A 20487-nucleotide genomic window follows, 5' to 3' on the forward strand; every position below is an offset into this window, starting at 1 on the left:
CCTGCATTGAAAGGTGGAGTCTTACCCACTGAACCGCCAGGCAAGTCTGTCATCTTGGTTTTAATTTGTTTTTCCCAGACAATCTCTTTAACAAGTGGTGCTGGGAAAACTGGTCAACCACTTGTAAAAGAATGAAACTAGAACACTTTCTAACACCATACACAAAAATAAACTCAAAATGGATTAAAGATCTAAATGTAAGACCAGAAACTATAAAACTCCTAGAGGAGAACATAGGCAAAACACTCTCTGACATAGATCACAGCAGATCCTCTATGACCCACCTCCCAGAGTAATGGAAATAAAAGCAAAAATAAACAAATGGGACCTAATTGAAACTAAAATCTTCTGCACAACAAAGGAAACTATAAGCAAGGTAAAAAGACAGCCCTCAGATTGGGAGAAAATAATAGCAAATGAAACAAAAGACGAAGGATTAATCTCAAAAATATACAAGCAACTCCTCCAGCTCAATTCCAGAAAAATAAACAACCCAATCAAAAAGTAGGCCAAAGAACTAAACAGACATTTCTCCAAAGAAGACATACAGATGGCTAACAAACACATGAAAAGATGCTCAACATCACTCATTATCAGAGAAATGCAAATCAAAACCACAGTGAGGTATCATTGCCAGTCAGAATGGCTGCTATCCAAAAGTCTACAAGCAATAAATGCTGGAGAGGGTGTGGAGAAAAGGGAACCCTCTTACACTGTTGGTGGGAATGCAAACTAGTACAGCCACTATGGAGAACAGTGTGGAGATTTCTTAAAAAACTGGAAATAGAACTGCCAGATGACCCAGCAATCCCACTCCTGGGCATACACACCGAGGAAACCAGATGTGAAAGAGACACGTGTACCCCAATGTTCATTGCAGCACTGTTTATAATAGCCAGGACATGGAAGCAACCTAGATGCCCATCAGCAGACGAATGGATAAGGAAGCTGTGGTACATATACATGGTGGACTATTACTCAGCCGTTAAAAAGAATACATTTGAATTGGTTCTAATGAGGAGGAAGAAACTGGAGCCTATTATACAGAGTGAAGAAAGCCAGAAAGAAAAACACCAATACAGTATAATAACGCATATATATGGAATTTAGAAAGATGGTAACGATAACCCTATATGCGAGACAGCAAAAGAGACACAGATGTATTGAACAGTCTTTTGGACTCTGTGGGAGAGGGTGAGAGTGGGATGATATGGGAGAATGGCATTGAAACATGTGAATTATCATATGTGAAATGAATCGCCAGTCCAGGTTTGATGCATGATACAGGATGCTCGGGGCTGGTGCACTGGGATGACCCAGAGGGACGGGATGGGGAGGGAGGTGGGAGTGGGGTTCAGGATGGGGAACACATGTGCACCCATGGCGGATTCAAGTCAATGTATGGTAAAACCAATACAATGTTGTAAAGTAAAATTAATTAATTAATTAAAAATGAAAAAAAATTGTTTTTCCCTTGATTCTTGGAGCATTATAGTTTTCTTCATAAATTTGTCACTCATGCAGACTTCATATTCTTGCCAGTATATCTCCTTTACTTACTTTTTTCAGTTGTGTTCTCTATGTTTTAACTGCTGACTTACAGAAGTTTGCTGTAGAATGTAAATATTATACCTTTGTCAATTTTAGACTTTACAAATGTTTATCCCAGTCTATTATCTGCCTGTTCACTTTGTCCAATGTAGTTCTCTGAACAGAAATCTTTAATTTTATATTGCCAAATCCAGTGGCCTTTTGCTGCTTAATTTTTGCTTTTAAATCGGGTTGATTTGGATCTAATTTCTATGTCCCCTATTAGAGTTAACTTTTTTTTTCTATAACGGTCTTTTGCAGTTATTGTCAGGTTCTTTCCTAGTTTCTTTCTTGCTATTCTGGATGCTTTATTTTACATTATATTTTCTAGTTAGTTGCTCTTGAAAGAAAGAAGCGTACTTGATATCTGTCCTTTTGATCTTTGCTCTATTTACTATTGCTGGAAAATAAGCCACTTGAAACTTAGTGGCATAAGACAACCAGTTTATTCTGCTCGTGGATTGTGTGGGTCAAGAATTTTGACAGAGAACAGGTGGTATGGTTTATCTCTGCCTCACAAAATCTGGAACCTCAGCTGAGAAGACTTCATGGCTGCTGGTGACTTGATGGACAGCTGCTACTGCTGCTAAGTCGCTTCAATCATATCCGACTCTGTGCGATCCCACAGACGGCAGCCCACCAGGCTCCGCCGTCCCTGGGATTCTCCAGGCAAGAGCACTGGAGTGGGTTGCCATTGCCTTCTCCAGACAGACAGCTGAGGCTGGAATTATCTGGACCTGCATTCTAGCACTCGATACCAGCATTGACTGAAACCTCAGCTGATCTTTCATTCAGAAGAGCTACAGGGGGCCACTCTATTTGGTCTCTTCCTATGGGCTAGTTTGGGCTTCCTCACAATATGGTGTCTGAGATCTTCAGAAGCCAAGAAGGTAGTGGTCAGGCTTTTTATGACCACTAAGTTTTGGAGGTCCCATTGCGTCATTTCCACCATATTCTATAAGCCAAGGCAGCCCCGAGGCCCACCCAGGATAAGAGAAGAGGACATCGATCCCCCCATTTGATGGGAGGACTGTTGGAACATTTTCAGGCATATTTTGAAACTATCAAAGTCTGCCCTTTGGCCTCAGTATTATTATTTACAGTTATTCCCATTTTTCTGACATACAAAATACACTCGGCACTTTCCAAGGCCTTCCCAAAGTCTCATGCCTTTAGGAATCAGGCTCAGAGCCCATCTAAACCAGAACCAGGTGCACTTAAGATTCTCAGGGGTAGTTCCCTGAAAGCAGATCCCTGAGTACTGTTTTTATTGATCTGAGGAGTGTATTAGTAACGATTCAGAGACTTGGGGCACTTTCTCCGGATATGGAAGAATTTGGTACCTTCAAACGGACCCTAGGGGCAATGATAATGATGCTCATGTGTGTGTGCTCAGTTTTGTCTGACTCTGCAATTCCCTGGACTGTAGTTCTCCAGGCTCCTCTGTCCATGGGCTTTTCCAGGCAGGAGTACTGGAGCGGATTGCCATTTCCTCCTCCAGGGAGCTTCCCGACCCGGGGATCAAACCTGCATATAATATATACCTAGGGGGCAAACTCACTGCAACTGTGGCCTCTAGTGGCCTGAAGCCTAGTTGCCCACCCTGAGCAAAGTTGAAATGCCTGAGCTTCTAGGAGAAACAATAGAGGGAGGGATGAAAAGGCTGTGAGAGGTGAATATGCTGGAATGGATATATTTAGTGAGGCCAGAAGAACACCAGAGAACACACCGTTCACCTAGGCAATTCAGAATGTGCTGGCCAGCGAGGAACAGCAGCATCGCTAGGAGGTCCAGTGATGGCTCTGTTCTGTAGGCCAATACCTGGTCACCGAGCAGGATTCCTTCATAAGAGTAGAGGCCAGGTGATGGCATTCAGTCACTGGAAGCCAGGTAAGAGAGGCAGTCAAGAGCATTTGACTCTCAGAGTTGCAGGGATGGCCAATTGAAGATGGTGTCCCAAGGGGCAAAATAGTTACCCAACAAAAGGTTTGCTTAACATCTGTAGTAAAAAGAAAGCAGAATGGAGAAGTGAGAAGATGGGGATAGTCTTGCAGATAAAAATTCATGATCCTTTGCTCAGTCTCCTACCTGAGCCAGTTTTCAGATCTGCAACCCTTTGAAGGGGTGTCTAGATCTTTAGGAAGAAATACCCTGCTACACCATGGCAAGCCTGTCCCATATAGATTCCTTGGGTCCACCCTCAAAGCAGCCTTCAGCCGTGTAGTTGATTAAAACATTTGTTCAGAACTGTAACATCTGTAACTAACATGTTTTTCTGTAACATCTTACAGAAAAACCCAAATGAAGTTTTTGGCCAACCCAATACCTGAGGGGCTATACACTGTGGAAATGAAATATATTCAGACTTTTTAAGATCTGCAGGACATGGAGTCTGGGTTGACATTGATGCCCAGAAACCTGAAGCATCATCACCCTGTTAGTGTGGGGGCAAATGGGGGTAGTTCATAAATGAAGATCTGGTAGTTAATAAATGAAGTCTAAATGAATTCTCCTGTCCCTGGATGTATTGCTGTGACTGACACGCCTGGCAGTCAGAAGCCCAGGCTCTATTGGGTCTCTGGCCTGGGGGGTAAAACTAGCAGGGAAGGCCACGTGGAAATCTCTGCAATGCCCCACAAACCTCCCTGCAGCCAAGAGAACAGGTCAGAACCAATGCTGCATTCAGGGGTGGGGTGGGGGGCACTGAGGGTTAGTGATACCATTAAAGATCTAAAGGATTCCAGGATGGTGATTCCTACCATATCTCAGTTTAAGTCACCGCTATCACCCCTGCAGAAACTGGAAGGATTCTGGGAAGTGACTGTAGACTGCTCCATACCCCACTAAGTCACTTCTCCAATCGCAGCTGCTATGCCAGCTTGGTGTCTCCACTTAGGTAGGTTAATATGGCCGTAGGAACATGCTATGCAGTTATTTGCTTGTAAAACTTGTTTCTGTCTATCGCATTCAGGAAAGAGAATCAGAAACACATACATTAACATGGAAAGGAGAACAATATAGAGTTTTGCCCCCAAGACTATGTGAACTCTCCCATCCTTAGTCATCATATAATCTGGTGTGATCTGGACCATTTGGACCTCTTTACAGAGCATCATATCGATCCATTATGTCAGTGACATCATGCTGATGGAGCAAAATGAACAAGATGTGACTAGCACACTGGAGGCTTTGCTATGACCCATATGCTCTGGAGGATGGAAATAAACCCCATGAAGATGGAGAGGCCTGCCATTTGGGGAGAATCTGTAGGAGATCCAGTGGTCAGGGATATTCTGTGTTATCCCTCTAAACTAAACTGCTGTATAACTGCAAAGAAGGAGTCACAGCACTTACTAGGCTTCTTTGGGTTCCAGGGCACCATATTGCACACCTAGGTGTACTTTAATCTATGAACTAGGGGACGCAGAATGCTGCCATATTTTAGTAGGATCAGGAGAAGGACAGGGCTCTGCAGGGCGGCCATCTGACCCAGCAGACATCATATGATGGAGTTATCACTGATGAGAAAGAGATACAGGGTGTAATTTATGACAAGCCCAAGAGGGAGAATCTCAGTGCAGCCTCCAGGGATCTGTGCAGTTACATCAGTCATGTCCAACCCTTTGCGACCCCACAGATTGTAGCCTGCCAGACTGCTCTGTCCATACATATACACCTTTTGAAAAATGGGTCTTAGAGTGCTACTGAGCCATGGTAGATAGCTGGAATGTTTGAGCATGGAACACCAAAGTGATTATGCATCCCAGACCATACAACATGAACTGGAGCCTATTGAACCTGCCAAATTGGAAAGTCTGAGAATCCAGCAGCAATTTATTACAAAATGGGAATGTACATCCAAGCTTGAGCATCAGCAGGCCCAGAGGGCACAGAAAGCTGCATGAGCAGGGAGCCCAGATCCCCAGGATATCTGTTTCACTAGCATCCTGCCCCCAGCATACACCTCTGATTGTGTCAGGGGAAAGAGAAGGAGTCCCGTATGAAAGAGGAGGAAAATGCCCAAGTTTAGTTTACAGATGGATTGGTTCAGCATGTGCACATCAAAAATGGTATGGCAACTGTATTACATTTCCACTTCAGAATGGCCCTCAGAGACAGTTACGAAGGGAACGTCTTCTCCATGGGTATTACATGGTGTACCTGGACATATTCACTTTGTATGAAAGGAAAAATAGCCTGAGATGGAATATAGATGAACTATGGGAAGTGGAAAATGGCTTGTCTGGTTAGTTAGAGATCAAGAAGGAAAAAGATTGAAAGCTTGGAGTTCAATCTTCAAAGCAGGAAATTCTTGGATAGAGGAATGGGATAAGTATATGGAATTGCATGGAAGGTATGTGCATACCAAGTAGATAAAATGAGTTGGCCTGTTTATGCTAGCTAGCCTTTATCAGTGTTTACTACGTTGCTGCAAAGTGCATACACAAAGTAACCACAGCTGCCGGCTGAAATAAGAATCATGCTTGTACCCAATAGCGTAGACACCACTAACCAAGGCTAATCTAGCTGACTCTGTCCAACCACATTCACTCTCCACTGTCCAACCTACCAACAGCAGAGACTAATGCTGGCCCCTGGATATGGCGTGTTCTTTAAGCAGACAAACTGGTCAGTTGGTAGCAAGCTGACTTCACTGGGGTTCTCCCATCTTGGAAGCTCCACCTGTTCCCTCTCACAGGAATACACACTTATTCCTGGTGGGATTTGATTTCTTGCTCACAGAGAAGCACCACTATCTGGGAATTTATGGAATGATTGATCTATAGATATGGAATTCCACTTAGCATGATATCCATCCAGGAAACTCATTTTATCATGAATAGTGGAGCAAGACAGTGGGCGTACAACTAATACCTTGGCCACCTGATTCGAACAGCTGACTCATTGGAAAAGACCCTGATGCTGGGACAGACTGAAGGCAAAGGGAGAAGAGGGTGGAGAGGATGAGATGGTTGGATGGCATCACTGATTCAATGGACATGAACTTGGGCAAACTCTGGAAGATGATGAGGGACAGAGAGGCGTGGTGTGCTGCAGTCCATGGGGTCACAAAGAGTCAGACATGACTTAGTGACTGAACAACAACAGGACCATAGGATTGACTAGTCATATCATGTGTGATTTTTACCCACATCACCCAGAAGTTGCCAGGCTGTTAGAGTAATAAGCAGCCTGCTGAAGGGGCAGATGAAGCACTAGTTCAGAGGCAATGCCTTATAATGATATCACCCATCCATCAGGAAGCAATACATTTATTGGATCAGAAATCTCTCAGTGATGCTGTGTTCCCATCAGGAAGAGTCCATGGATCTGGAAACAAGGGATAGAAGTAGAATTGGCTCCGCTTCCTATTACCCCCAGTGATCTACTCAGGTATCCTGTGGATCCCTGCCTCCACAACTCTGAGCTCTGCAAGATAAGAAGCCCTTGCTCCCAAAGTGGGCAGGCTGTCACCAGGGGACACAGCGAGGGTCTCACTGAAGTTCAGGCTACAGCTTCCCCCTGAGCCCTTTGGGATTCTCGCGTTCAGGGACCAGCAAACAAAAAGAGGAATTATCATCTTGTCAAAAGTACTTGACCCTGAACACCATGAGGAGGAAGCCTTCTGATACCCAGTGGAGACAGGGAAGAATGTGTGGGTTTAGGTGACCCAGTGGGAGCACCTCTTGGTACTCTTCACCCACAAGAATGGAAACATGCAAGAAGCCTGGGAGGAGAAGCTTGTATTTCATACGGAGCCAGGTTCTTGGGGAAAACTAGCAAGTTCAATCTTGGTGGTAGCTGAGGGTGAAGGGAATTTAGAATGGAACAAGGAGGAGGGAAATAATGGGTACCAGTTGTGACCCTGAGTTAACTGCAGAGATGGGAGCTCTATTTTGTTACACAAACCTCCCTCTACCCGTGTTTCCCTCCAGGAAGTGAGGTCCATCAGAGCCCATGAGGAGCGGTCTCCATATATCATGGAGACATAGAACTGTGTGGCACAAGGGGTGGATGATGGCGGGCATGGAGATGTGGGGCTCAGCTCTCCTTTAAGAAGGGACTTGATGACCAGAAGGAGGAAGGTGATTTTCCTGACAGGTTCCAAACTGTTGGCTTCTTTGGGATTTCCCTCCTCATTTAAGTGGCATTCATTCTCTCTTCTCTGAGAAGACCCCAGTGAATGACTGCGCAAGGCAGTGGTACAAGAGGTCAGAGCACCCATGAAGTGGTCCCCAGCCAACAACAGAGATCTAGCCCTTTGCTCACACTCCTCCAACAGGGATCTGCTCTGGAACTTGCTGTTGGGCTGGCCGAGACATTGTCAGATCGTCAATGTGTCTGATAACCTCTCCTCTCAGTTCTGCCTCTTCCACTTTCCCTTCCAGGGCTGACTTTCCTGCAAAAAAAGGTCTGTACTGTTTTTTAAAATTAATTTTTATTGGAGTATATAGTTCCTTTCCAATGTTGTTATTTTCTACTATACGGCAAAATGAATCAGCTGGACATATACATATATCCCCTCTTTTTTTGCATTCCTCACTCCATCTCAGTCACTGCTCTCCAAAGAAGCCCACTTGCAACCCATGTTTTATTCATTTTTGTAACTGGATTACCTTGTATAGCTCCTGGAACAGAAGAGATGCCCAATAAATACTTGGCAAATAAGACTGAACTGTCTACTGTGGCCTTGGATAAACCATGTGCTTAGTCATGGTCAGGTGACATAGCAGATGCAAACAGAATTTCTTGTTTTCTTCTTTAAATTTTATCTTCCCGTTCATCAAACTTTTAGGGCCTTGAATGCAGCAAGGATGATGATGTTTTTGTTGGCTTCTTACTCATTAAAATGAGACAATCAAAATTCTTCCAAGTGTTTTGCAGTTTTCTGAGGCAGAAAATTTTCCATGCTGGGAAAGGGAGACAAATTTGTATTTCTATCACAAAGAATGTTCCCTAAGTTTCTTTTGAATGACTAAAAGATGTGTTCATCAGAGCCAGTCAAATTGCAGATGCTACCCGGAAGGGCAAGGCAGTTGAAACAGCCAGAGAAAACCACATAAAAGCGCTCAGTGCAACTCTGAAGCCACCCACATAGCCGTGGCTGAACCCTGAGTCAAGTCATAGAGGCAGGAACTAAACTCATGTGGTGGCTAAAAGTCTATTTGAAGAGCTTGGCCAAAGTATGTAGATTTTATGAGGCAGCCTTTAAGATGAGAAACAAAAAAGTGATTTAGATTAGCTGCCCACCCTGTGAATCAAATTTTCTGGGTCACTTTCTAGATGGCTTTGCAGTTATATACAGTGCCTTGAGCACTCATGTAAATAGCATGATATAAAATCTGTCAAATGAGTATAATTCCAATCGCATCTCTAGATAGTTAAAAGTTGTGTCTCTCCAGGTCAGAGTATTTAGAAGAACTTGGGCCAATTGTTCTGTCTCAGGAATAGAAGACAAAGAATGGAAGAAATGTCTCCGTAAATGTCCTTTGAGCTTGCCAGTGAGGAAGTGAGTGAGCCTGTTACCTTTGTATCGAAAGCCTGGCATACCCTCCACAGCCGTGTTTCCTTGGGGTCTTGACTTAGTTTATCTTGTAAACAGAATCGAAGTTTGAGCAAGCTTAGAGAACTACAGTCAATTCCCATGAAACCCCTTTGCTACTCAAAGTCCCACCGTCATTTGTGAGTAGAAATTTTGTGACTTGTAGCAAAAGCAGAGACATTACTTTGCCAACAAAGGTCCGTCTGGTCAAGGCTATGGTTTTTCCAGTGGTCGGGTATGGATGTGAGAGTTGGACTGTAAAGAAAGCTGAGTGCTGAAAAATTGATGCTTTTGAACTGTGGTGTTGGAGAAGGCTCTTGAGAGTCCCTTGGACTGCAAGGAGATCCAACCAGTCCATCCTGAAGGAGATCAGTCCTGGGTGTTCATTGGAAGGACTGATGTTGAAACTGAAACTCCAATACTTTGGCCACCTCATGCGAGGAGTTGACTTATTGGAAAAGACCCTGATGCTGGGAGGGGCTGGGGGCAGGAGGAGAAGGGGACGACAGAGGATGAGATGTCTGGATGGCATTACTGACTCGATGGGCATGGGTTTGAGTAAACTCCAGGAGTTGGTGATGGACAGGGAGGCCTGGCGTGCTGCGATTCATGGGGTCACAAAGAGTCGGACACGACTGAGCGACTGAACTGACTGGCTAACTGAGCATCATTTGAGTCACATATGATGCAAAGCCCCGTGAAGGCTTCCAGTAACTACACCTGCCTCTTAGCCTAGCTAGGATGCCAATCCTGAACTTCGTCTTCAGTTCAGTTTAGTCGCTAAGTCATGTCTGACTCTTTGTGACCCCGTGGACTGCAGCCAGGCTTCCCGGTTCATCATTGTCTCCTGGAGTTTACTCAAACTCATGTCCATTGAGTCGGTGATGCCATCCAACCATCTCATCCTCTGTCGTCCCCTTCTCCTGCCTTCAGTCTTTCCCAGCATCAGGACCTTTTACAATGAGTTGGCTCTTTGCATAAGGTAGCCAAAGTATTGGAGCTTCCTCTTGGCTGTCCAGTATTATAAGTTGTGCTGAAGGCTGTAGTGGTTTTGTGATTGAAAATAAATGCAGCTGAAATTACAGCTATGAACTTCTTTTTGCTCAAGATATGAAGTATGTATAGGCCCTTCATCATACCATTTTAAGAGACATGGAATCATTTGGTATTCTTTTACCACACAATTTATATTCACATTAAAAGACAGCAATTTTCCTTGTGTGGAATTTCCTCACCCTTTGTTTTGTCAAAGCATCAGAGATTCATTTAATAAAAGGGACCCTTAACATATAAAGCATGATTGACTTCATCCAAAGAGAATTTTTTCATGTATTCGTGTGGATGTTTATAGTTTGTTTATACTAAATACAAACACCCTAGTTTGTTGGCACATTAAACAACTGTGACCATATGTCTGACATAATTCTGGGGATAGAGAGTGAATTTTAAAAGTAAATTCAATTTCATGTGCTAAATACATCTCTCTTAAAATGAAAATGAATTGCCTTCAATGGAAGCTTCTAATACAAAGCATTTAAATGCAAATTGCTGGAGGAACCTTGCAAATCCCTTACCAATAATCTGCTGTGCTTCCAGTTTCTCCTTAATTGCTAGCCACTAAAGCAACTGTTTTGTTAAGGTCACATTGTCAGTATTAAAATATATGTATATAATAGACTATAGTTTTAATTGGCATTAGGTTTCCAAAGGTATTAATATGACCTAGCGGCAAAAATATTTTTTAAAGGAGGAGTGGTGATAAATAGTATTCATTGAAAATTTAGTATGCCAAACAATTTTGAGGCACATTATATAGTTTCCAGCAGCCACACAAAAGAGGGTAATGAGTCCAGTCACTAATCAGTTATCAAAATACATATTATTTTGTACTTCTTGGAAGCCAGCATCAATGTTTTTAATATTTTGTTGGTGCTAACAAGAAGTCTGCTTTTTCCTGATATCAATTAAAGAAAATCTCCATGAGCAGAGACACAAGTTCCCTCTTCTAAATAATTTAGTGAGCCTAATTGTACATGCTATGCCAAGAAATAAAGGGCACACAAGAGTGCTTTGGCACCTTTTGCCCCAAGTAAATGGCACTCTGGTTGGAACAGATGGTTGCTGAGTGATGATGGTTTGAGCAGATGATTACTGGTACATACTGTAATATGACTAAAGAAGGAATTTTGAAGATTTGAAGGTATTATTAGATGCCATGGCAAGAACACCTAAAAAGTTATAAGATATACCTGAAACTGTCTATATATGCATGAAAGGTGATGCTTCAATTACTGACTTACACATAACAAACTATTCCAAATGTCAGTGTTTTAAAACAACCATTTATTACTCGCAGGTCTCACGCTTCTGTGGGTCAAGAATTTAGCCAGGACACAGTGGGGACAGCTTGCCTCTGCTCCGCAGTGTCCGGGGAGTCAGCTGAGATGACTCAAAAGACTGCAACTGGAAGAGATGGGTAGGGGGCAGCCTAGGCGTCTCTCTCTCTTTCCCCTGATTTCTTTCTCTCTCTTAACCTGTCCCCACAGCCTCTCCATGAGGTTACTGAGTGTTAGCGTCAGGTCTGTCAGACTTCTTCCATGAAAATTGAGAGTCCAAGAGGACCAGACCAAAGCTTCTAGACTCCTAATGCCTAGACTGGCTCAGCATCTCTGCTCAGCCCAAGGTCAAGCGAGGGAAAGCAGATCACATCTCTCAAAGAGCAGAGTATCAAGGAATTTGTGGCCCTTTTTAGTCAACCACAGGTGAATAATGGAGACATTTGCAATTTGGGGGCATTAAAAAACTCATGAAGCACATCATAGTGATTTATCGACAGAATGACCCATCTAAGTTTGAAGAAATGCTTGAACCACCTGATCTAAGATAAAATAAATGTGTCTACCAATAGTCCTAGAGATATATCTTAAAGACCACATACTATACACCTAAATACAGTGAAATAAAGTAACAATCAGAACCATGCTAATCTATCAGCACTGAGACCTCTGACAGTGTGAAATCAGGGTGATTGGTTAAGGTTCATGAGCGCATCAGCCCACACAAACCTCTCCCACCTAAGATCATTTGGTGGCATGAGTGATCTACCTGTTCTGCCCACTTTTCAATTTGGTTCAACAAATGTGTATTGAGAAGCAGGTTTTATGCTAGGAAGTGAATAATTAGATGATATGATGCTGCCTTGGTGGGAATTACCATCTGGTGATAATTTTTCATCTTCCTTGCCCTCCTTGAAGCAGTCTCATGGCACACTGTCCCATTTCTCATTCAAATATATGTGTTGAGTGCTTAATCTGCACCAGTTATGTGAACCACTTGCAAATCCAAACAGAGATGCTATGGTTCCATGTGTCTTGTGTTAGTCTCCCAGGGTTCCCGTAACAACACACCACAAGCTGAGTAACTTCAACAGAAATGTAATGTCTTGCAGCTATGGAGGCCAGAATTTTCCAATCAAAGTGTTGGCAAGGTCAGTTCCTTCCGAGGGAGCATCTGCTCCATGCCTCTGTCCTAACTTCTCCTGGTTCACTGACCATCTTTGACTGTCATTGACTTGTAGATCTCGGCCTTTGTCTTAACAGGGCATGTTCCCTGGATGTGTGTCTCTGTCCACACTTCCCTTTATCATAAAAACAGTAGTCATATAGAATTAGGGCTGCACCCTACTTCTGCTTGGCCTGGTATTGACTATCGATAATTACCTCTGAAACAATCCTATTTCCACATAAGGTTACATTCTAAGGTGCTGCAGGTTAGAACTTCAGTGTGTGAATTTTGAGGAAGCACAGTTCAATCTACAACAGGTCCTTAGTGGTCGTATTTCTAGAGCAGTTCACTTTGCCCAACAAATAGAACAGCTTTACTTCTTTTTTTAATTTTATTTTTATCTTTAAATCATTTCTAATAGGCACAGTTAATTTAAATTCTGTGTTTGTTTCAGGTGTGTAGCAAAGTGATTCTGTTATACATATGCATTTGTCTTCATATATAGACATACATATGAATGTCTTCCTTTTCAGATTTCTTTTCCGTTATAGATTATTATAGGATATTGAACATAGCTCCTTGTGATACACAGTAGGTCCTTGTTTGTTATCTACTTTATATATAATCATGTGTAATACGTTAATCCCAAACTCCTCATTTATCCCCAGTCATTCCTGTTGGAAACCATAAATTTGTTTTCTATGTCTTGAGTCTATTTCTGTTTTATAAATATGCTCATTTATATCATGTTTTAGATTCCACATGTTAGTGGGATCATATAATATTTGTCTTTCTCTATCTGACTTACTTCACTTAGTATGATACTTTCTAGGTCCATCCATACTGCAAATGACATTATTTTATTCTTTTTTATGGCTGAGTAATATTTCATTGTGTATATGTACCACATCGTTTTTATCCATCTATCTGTCAAGGCACATTTCAGCAACTTCTGTCTAAAGAATGACAGTAAGAATGGACAGAGTGATTATAAATGTAAGCCAGCTCTCAAGAACTGAAAGCTTTGGTCTGAACATGTTCTGAACACGGTTAATTTAGGAGAAATATTGTATGCAGAAGAAAGTGGGACAGTTTCCTTGAGTGTCTGAAATTTATCCATTTAACAAATGTTTTGGTTTTGAGCACTGAGGATAGAGCCAAACTGAACAAGATGGACACAAATCTCCGAACTCATAAAGAGTATATTCTATTGGAGGCAGATAGGAAAAATTTGAAATAGACAAGTCATACAGTGCTTTAGTAGGTGTCAAGCATTATGAAGAAAAACAGAACAGGGTAAGAGGAATGGGGAATGGGGTTGGAGCAGGGGCTGAGATTTTTAATGGGGTGGTCAGGGAGACTGCACTTAGTAACAGTTAAACAAGGAGTTGAAGGCCAGACGGGGGCACGACATATGGGTGAAGGAGGGTTGCAGGCAAAGGAAAGAACTAGTGGGCTTGGAGTGTGGCTGATGCATTTAAGGAAAACAGAGGCCAGTGTGGCTGCAGAATAAGAGACAATGAAAGTAGAGTTGGTGAATAAGATAAAAGAGACATGGTCAGCCAATCATAAAAAGATTTGTAGGTTTTGTAAGGACTTCAGCTTTTCCCTAAGTAAAGAAAGAAGTCGTGGAAGGTCCTGAGCAGAGGACTAATGTGATCTGTGTGCATGCACACTCAGTCACTCAATCATGTCTGACACTTCGAGACCCCATGGACTGTAGCCTACAAGGCTCCTCTGTCCATGGAATATTCCAGGCAAGAATACTGGAGCAGGTTGTAATTTCCTCCTCCAGGGGATCTTCCCAACCCAGGGATCAAACCTGGGTCTCCTGCTTCTCCTGCACTGGCAGGCAGATTCTGTACCAGTGAGCCACCTGGGAAGCCAGTGTGAGCTGATTTGGGTTTTATTAGCATCATTCTGGTTCTAAAGGTGAAGGAGCAAAGAGAAACTCAGGGAGAAGCGCTTGGAGGTCATTGCAGATAGTCCAAGTGAGAGATGTTGGTGTCTGGGGCCAGAGTGGTAGAAGTGGAGATCATGAGAAATATCTGGATTCTGAATATATTTTCAAACAAGGAAAGAAAGAAATGATAACCCCCAAATTTTGTCTTGTGTCAAATGGCAAATTCTCTTGACCTTTCATTGTTACCAATTAATTATTTTTATCTAGACAAGACAAAAAGTAGTGAATACTTAAATCCAGAAGTGAAAAAGCCAGGTAATAAGTTGCTTTGATTTTGAAATATAAACGATTCTCTAGAAAGATGCAATCAGCTAAGTCCAAAATGTGAGCAATACCACAGGATGAAAAATCCAAGTTCTTCAATAAATAAATAATAGAGAAGAACAAACAGGGCTGGTGAACCCATAGATTAAAAGATACTTAAGAGACATATCAATCATATGCAATGTGTAGACCCTGTTTGGATCCAACTGTAAAACAGAAAAAAATATTTGAGACAGAGAAATGGAAACGTTGCTTTCTTTGAAGAGTTCAGTTGAGTTCAGTCGCTCAGTCATGTCAGACTCTTTGCGACCCCATGAACTGCAGCACACCAGGCCTCCCTGTTCATCACCAGCTCCCGGAGTCTACCCAAACCCATGTCCATTGAGTCGGTGATTCCATCCAACCATCTCATCCTCTGTTGTCCCCTTCTCCTCCTGCCCTCAATCTTTCCCAGCATCAGGGTCTCTTCCAATGAGTCAGCTCTTCACATGAGGTGGCCAAAGTATTGGAGTTTCAGCTTCAACATCAGTCCTTCCAATGAACACCCAGGACTGATCTCCTTTAGGATGGACTGGTTGGATCTCCTTGCAGTCCAAGGGACTCTCAAGAGCCTTCTCCATCACCACAGTTCAAAAGCATCAATTCTTCAGTGCTCAGCTTTCTTTATAGTCCAACTCTCACATCCCTAAGTGACTACTGGAAAAACCATAGCCTTGACTAGACAGACCTTTGTTGGCAAAATAATGTTTCTGCTTTTTAATATGCTGTCTAGGTTGGTCATAACTTTCCTTCCAAGGAGTAAGCGTCTTTGATGAGTAGTCATTTGATAATTATTGTGAGGAATTATTAAGGAATTATTGTGAATTGGTGGGATACAAAATTAGTATTACAGTTAGCTTTTTAAGAAAGAGTTCTTATTTTGATGGATATATAGCAAAATATTTATAGATACAATATGTCTGAGATTCACTTCATTGTAATCCAGTGGAGGAATAAGAAATGATCATAAATGGAGGATGACTATTCATTTTACTGTTCTCTTGACTCTAATATGTTAGGAGTTTTGCATAATAAAGAATAAACACATACATAAATAAATATACAAGTATATCAATACAATCTAATGACAATACATTAAAATTGATGATATTAGTTGTCTTAAGAGGGTGGTTGAGAACAGGAATATCAGGGATTCTGCCCTGCTTCTTCCTCTTTTGTATCTTTCAGTATCAAGAAAGATACATGTTATTAATAAGGAGAACATTTCAAAAAAATGTGTTGTCTATTCATAACTAGAAGAAAAGTTATTAAACTGTCTTGGCAGATATGCAGAGGAAGCGACTTGTACAGAAGACAAGCTACTGATTATTTTCTACTGGAGTCTCCCCGTTCTGATCTCCTGCGGGCCTCAGATTGTCTCATGACTGCTCATTCTGAGGCAATGCTTAATTCAGCAAAATATAAACCAATATTAGAATGACTCAGAGAATAGTACCCCTGAGCATTAGTGCATATATCATTCTGAAGCAAGTTTTTCCATGCGAGTTTCACTGAATCTGCAAACTGCTATTAACCTCTGATTTAGGATGGTGGCCTATTTTCCTAACCTAACTGATAGGTTTATATCCTGGTACTGAGTGAGCAGGTTAGATTTCATCATGTGACCACCATGTGTATTGTGGGAGTAACTTTTATTAATGAAATGAGCGTATCTTATCTTACCCGAATGACAAACATTTTATTTTATTTAGAATTTCATGTCATTTCAGTCTAGCTCCAGTAACTTTGCAGCACACTTCCTATACAGTAATCAGAAAGTCATCTGAACTTCTAACACTCAGAGACCAAGTTCAAGGATGTAGAGTGTTAGTTGCTCGATCTTGTTTGACTCTTTGTGACCCCATGGACTGTGCTGTCCATGGAATTCTCCAGGCAAGAATACTGGAGTGGGTAGCTATTTCCTTCTCCAAGGTGATCTTGCCAACTCAGGGACTGAACCCAGGCCTCCCACATCGCAGGCAGATTCTTTACCATCTGAGCCACCAAGTACATCAATCCAAAAGGCCTTCTGTGAAGTTCTCCAAATGACTGAATTTTAACAAATAGTTTTCCTGGAAAGATACAACTAAATCACTCTCCACACCCTTTTTCAGGGTCTAAAATCAGCTGAACCTTTACAGCTTATATTTCTTGGTCTAGAAATCAAATCATGGATTAGACTAAGTTGAGTAGACTGATTCACATGAAAACTATTGTTGGTTTTTGGACTTTTTACGCAAACATTGGTCAGCATCAAGGTTGCTGTCCCTGTAGTTTTAGAGCTGAAAACCTGTTATTTTCTGCTTCAAGGAAATAAGACCTAAAAAGCAAAGTGAGTTGATGCCATACTTCGCTATTAGGGTCAGTGTGTGTGTGTGTGTGTGTGTGTGTGTGTGTGTGTGTGCGCGCCTGGTAGAATATTAGCATTTAGCCTGGTGAAGAGATTATTAGGGTCTTACTTCCTAAAGATGAACTAACTGCGTGACCGTGTTAATTACTAAAGCAAGTGTAATGGCCAACGCCCATATGAAGATCAAGGACTCTGCTCCCACTATCTTTGTAAACTCTGGCTATGCTGCTTACACGTCTCAGACACTTCTTCGTGTATAAAATGAGGGGGTTTGATCAGACAGCCTTTAAATGCACTTCCAGCTTTTAGATTCTGTAATTTGAAGCACAGGAGAGTCTATTAATTTAGGATCTCTTAGTTTTACCCCATCTTCAATTTATCTCAGTTCAGTTCAGTCGCTCAGTCGTGTCTGACTCTTTGCGACCCCATGAATCGCACCACACCAGGCCTCCCTGTCCATCACCAACTCCCGGAGTTTACTCAAACTCCTGTCCATTGAGTCAGTGATGCCATCCAGCCATCTCAATTTATTTATAAAACTCTAATTTAGTAAAGGACAGTTTGAAACACAACTGTCCAGTGGATGTCCATTTTCCTTCTTCCTCACCAAAAGAAGTCGGATTTAATGTATGACAACATTGCATCCAGCTAAAATACTGGGTTTTCAGATGCCATTCTTGATGGGGAGAGGACAAGATGGAAGCAGGAGTTGCTCGGCGAGGCTTCCAGCAAAGCTCTTTCAAAGTGGGTAGACTTCCCCAACAGCTGTCTTTCATTCGGTGGCCTTTCTTTCCTTCCTGCCTGCAACTTGAGCATGACATTAGGTGTGGAGCAGCCATCATGTGAAAACAAGGCAACAGGCACAGCTGAGCAGAAAAGTGTATGAAGCCTGGGCCCCTCTGTTGGTTTCCTAGGGCTCCCATAACAAAGAACCTCAGACTAAGTGGCTTAAAACAACGGAAACTTGTTCTCTCACTGCTCTGAAAGTTAGAAGTCTGAAATCAAGATTTCAACAGGGCCATGCTGCCTTCAGAGCCCCTAGGGGAGGATCCTTCCTTGCCTCTTTTACCTTCCGGTGGCCCCAGGTGCTCCTTAGCTTATAACAGCATCAGTTCCCTCTGGGCCTTCATCTTCATATGCCCATCTTCCCCTGTGCCTCTACCTACGTATTCCTCTCCTTGTAAGAGTACCAGCCACACTGGATAGAGTCCATCTTAATGACCTCAACCTGCCAACATCTGCAAAGACTCCAAATAAGGTCACAGTCACAAATGAGGACTTCAGCATCTTTAGGGAGACATAATTCAACCCACACCAGTCCCAGTGGCATTCTGGAGCTGTTTTACCAGCTCTGAATTTTCTCCTTCTGAACTCATGATATGAGGAAAATAAAGTCCCGAGGTGTCTAAGCCTCCATGTATTCAGAGATTTTTGTATTCACAACAAAACTCATTCCCTAACTTACACAGTTATTTCTAAGTGAGGGCTCTGGCGATTAAAAAATTATCTGTCTTGTGGAGCCTACCTTTTCAGAGCACAGTTACAAAAAACTTTTTGTAAGTTTTTTAAAGACAGAGACCATTATTGTCTTATTTGGGAGTGGAGCAATGGGTGGGAACCTGTGCCTGGCTAAGATTTTTCTAGTCATAATTTAAATATTGAATCTGTTTTCAAAACAGAGTATGCCAGATATTGAAAAGGTCAATAGCCATGTATTCCGCAGCCAAATTTGGCCCTAACCTTACCCTCGACTCACACTCATGTCAGATATGTCTTCATTAGTCACCACTACATACCTCAACGAAGGAAACTATAAAGGCAGCTTCTATGCTTCAATTACCAGAAGCACAGTTTACTTGTCCAACACAATCAGGTTCACTTTTATGGGACTGTATTTCTGCCAGGTGTGGTGCTGAGAAACACAGACGCCAGAAAGAACTTTGAGCAGCCAACTCTGAAATTTGTCTTCATTTTGAGAGTGTTGCCACAAGTTCTCAGGCCATTTTCGTGGCATCCATACCCAGAACCTAACTATGATTCATTCAATTTATTTATGGGCTCCTGCAGTGGGGACAAGCAATTATTCCCATCATCTCTGTTAGTCAGAGAGCCTTGAATTGTTCACTTTACTACTCAGCAGGCCTAGTAATGGCTGATGTCAGAGTAAACACATACTCCTCATCACTTCTAGAAGGGCAAAGTTGATGTCAGGACTTCTCATCCTTCCATCCTTTCTCCAAGAAATATTGATTGAGTGCCTATCTGGTGCCAGACTGATGCCAGGCACTGAAGATTAAACAGATTAGCTATAGCCCCTACTTTCAAGGAGCCTACCGTTTAGTTGGGCTTCCCATGTGGTGCCCCGTTGGTAAAGAACCTGCCTATCAATGCAGGAGATGTTAGAGACTCAGCTTTGATCCCTGGGTTGGGAAGATCCCCTGGAGGAAGGCATGGCAACCCACTCCAGTATTCTTGCCTGGAGAATCCCATGAACAGAGGAGCCTAGTGAGCTACAGCCCACAACAGTCACAAAGAGTCAGACACACAACTGGAGCAACTTAGCAGGCATGCACAATTTAGGTAGAAAGATTGATAAGTCAGCTGGCAACCACAAGATACCCAAAATATTGATACATGCTGAGAGGTTTAAGCACAGAATGCTTAACATTCTGTGTTAAGCAGAAAAGGCAGCAGACTCTTTTTGGGCAGTCAAGCCCAAAAAGTTCTTAGTAAACTGGTTATCAGAAGTTAGGCCTGAGGGTACTCTGGGAGTTAGTCAGGTGAAACAGAGAAGGGTATACTAAGGCCCCAAAGCAGAAGAATGCACAACGTGTTTTGAGAGCTGCACAGAGTTTGTAAAGGGGGAGCGTGAGGCCGAGAAATGTCAATACAGACAAACAAAGTGTGGTCTACACTCTGAAGACATTGGGGAGCCACTGGAACCACCAGGCAGTTACTTGATCAGTTTTGTGTTTTAGAAACTATCTTTCTAGAGACTTCCCTGGTGGTTTAGTAGCTAAGACTCTGTCAGCTCCCTGTGCCAGGGGCCCAGGTTCAACCTGTGGTCAGATAACTGGATCCCACATGTTGCAAGTATTAATAAGAATTTTCACAGTGACACTGAAGACTCTGCATGCCGCAGTGAAGACTGACGATCTTACATGCTGCAACTAAGACCCAGAACAGCGATGTATATATTTTTTTAAAAAGCAAATCTCACTGTGGCAGAATGCA

At 42.4% G+C, this 20487-nt stretch overlaps 1 long non-coding RNA gene across 1 annotated transcript in view; it reads right to left on the reverse strand.

Annotated features, from left to right (window-relative positions):
• Positions 1–3288: 3288 nt before the first annotated feature.
• Positions 3289–20487, reverse strand: part of LOC110140002 (uncharacterized) — a 53893-nt gene continuing 36694 nt past the window's right edge. The window contains exons 3-4 of the long non-coding RNA XR_002314638.2: positions 4350–4548; positions 3289–3589 (exon numbers count right to left, since the gene is read on the reverse strand). This is a non-coding gene — a long non-coding RNA (uncharacterized lncRNA). The remainder of the gene's footprint in view (positions 3590–4349; positions 4549–20487) is intronic.

This window comes from Odocoileus virginianus, chromosome 12, assembly GCF_023699985.2.
Source record: "Odocoileus virginianus isolate 20LAN1187 ecotype Illinois chromosome 12, Ovbor_1.2, whole genome shotgun sequence".
NCBI lineage: Eukaryota > Metazoa > Chordata > Mammalia > Artiodactyla > Cervidae > Odocoileus > Odocoileus virginianus.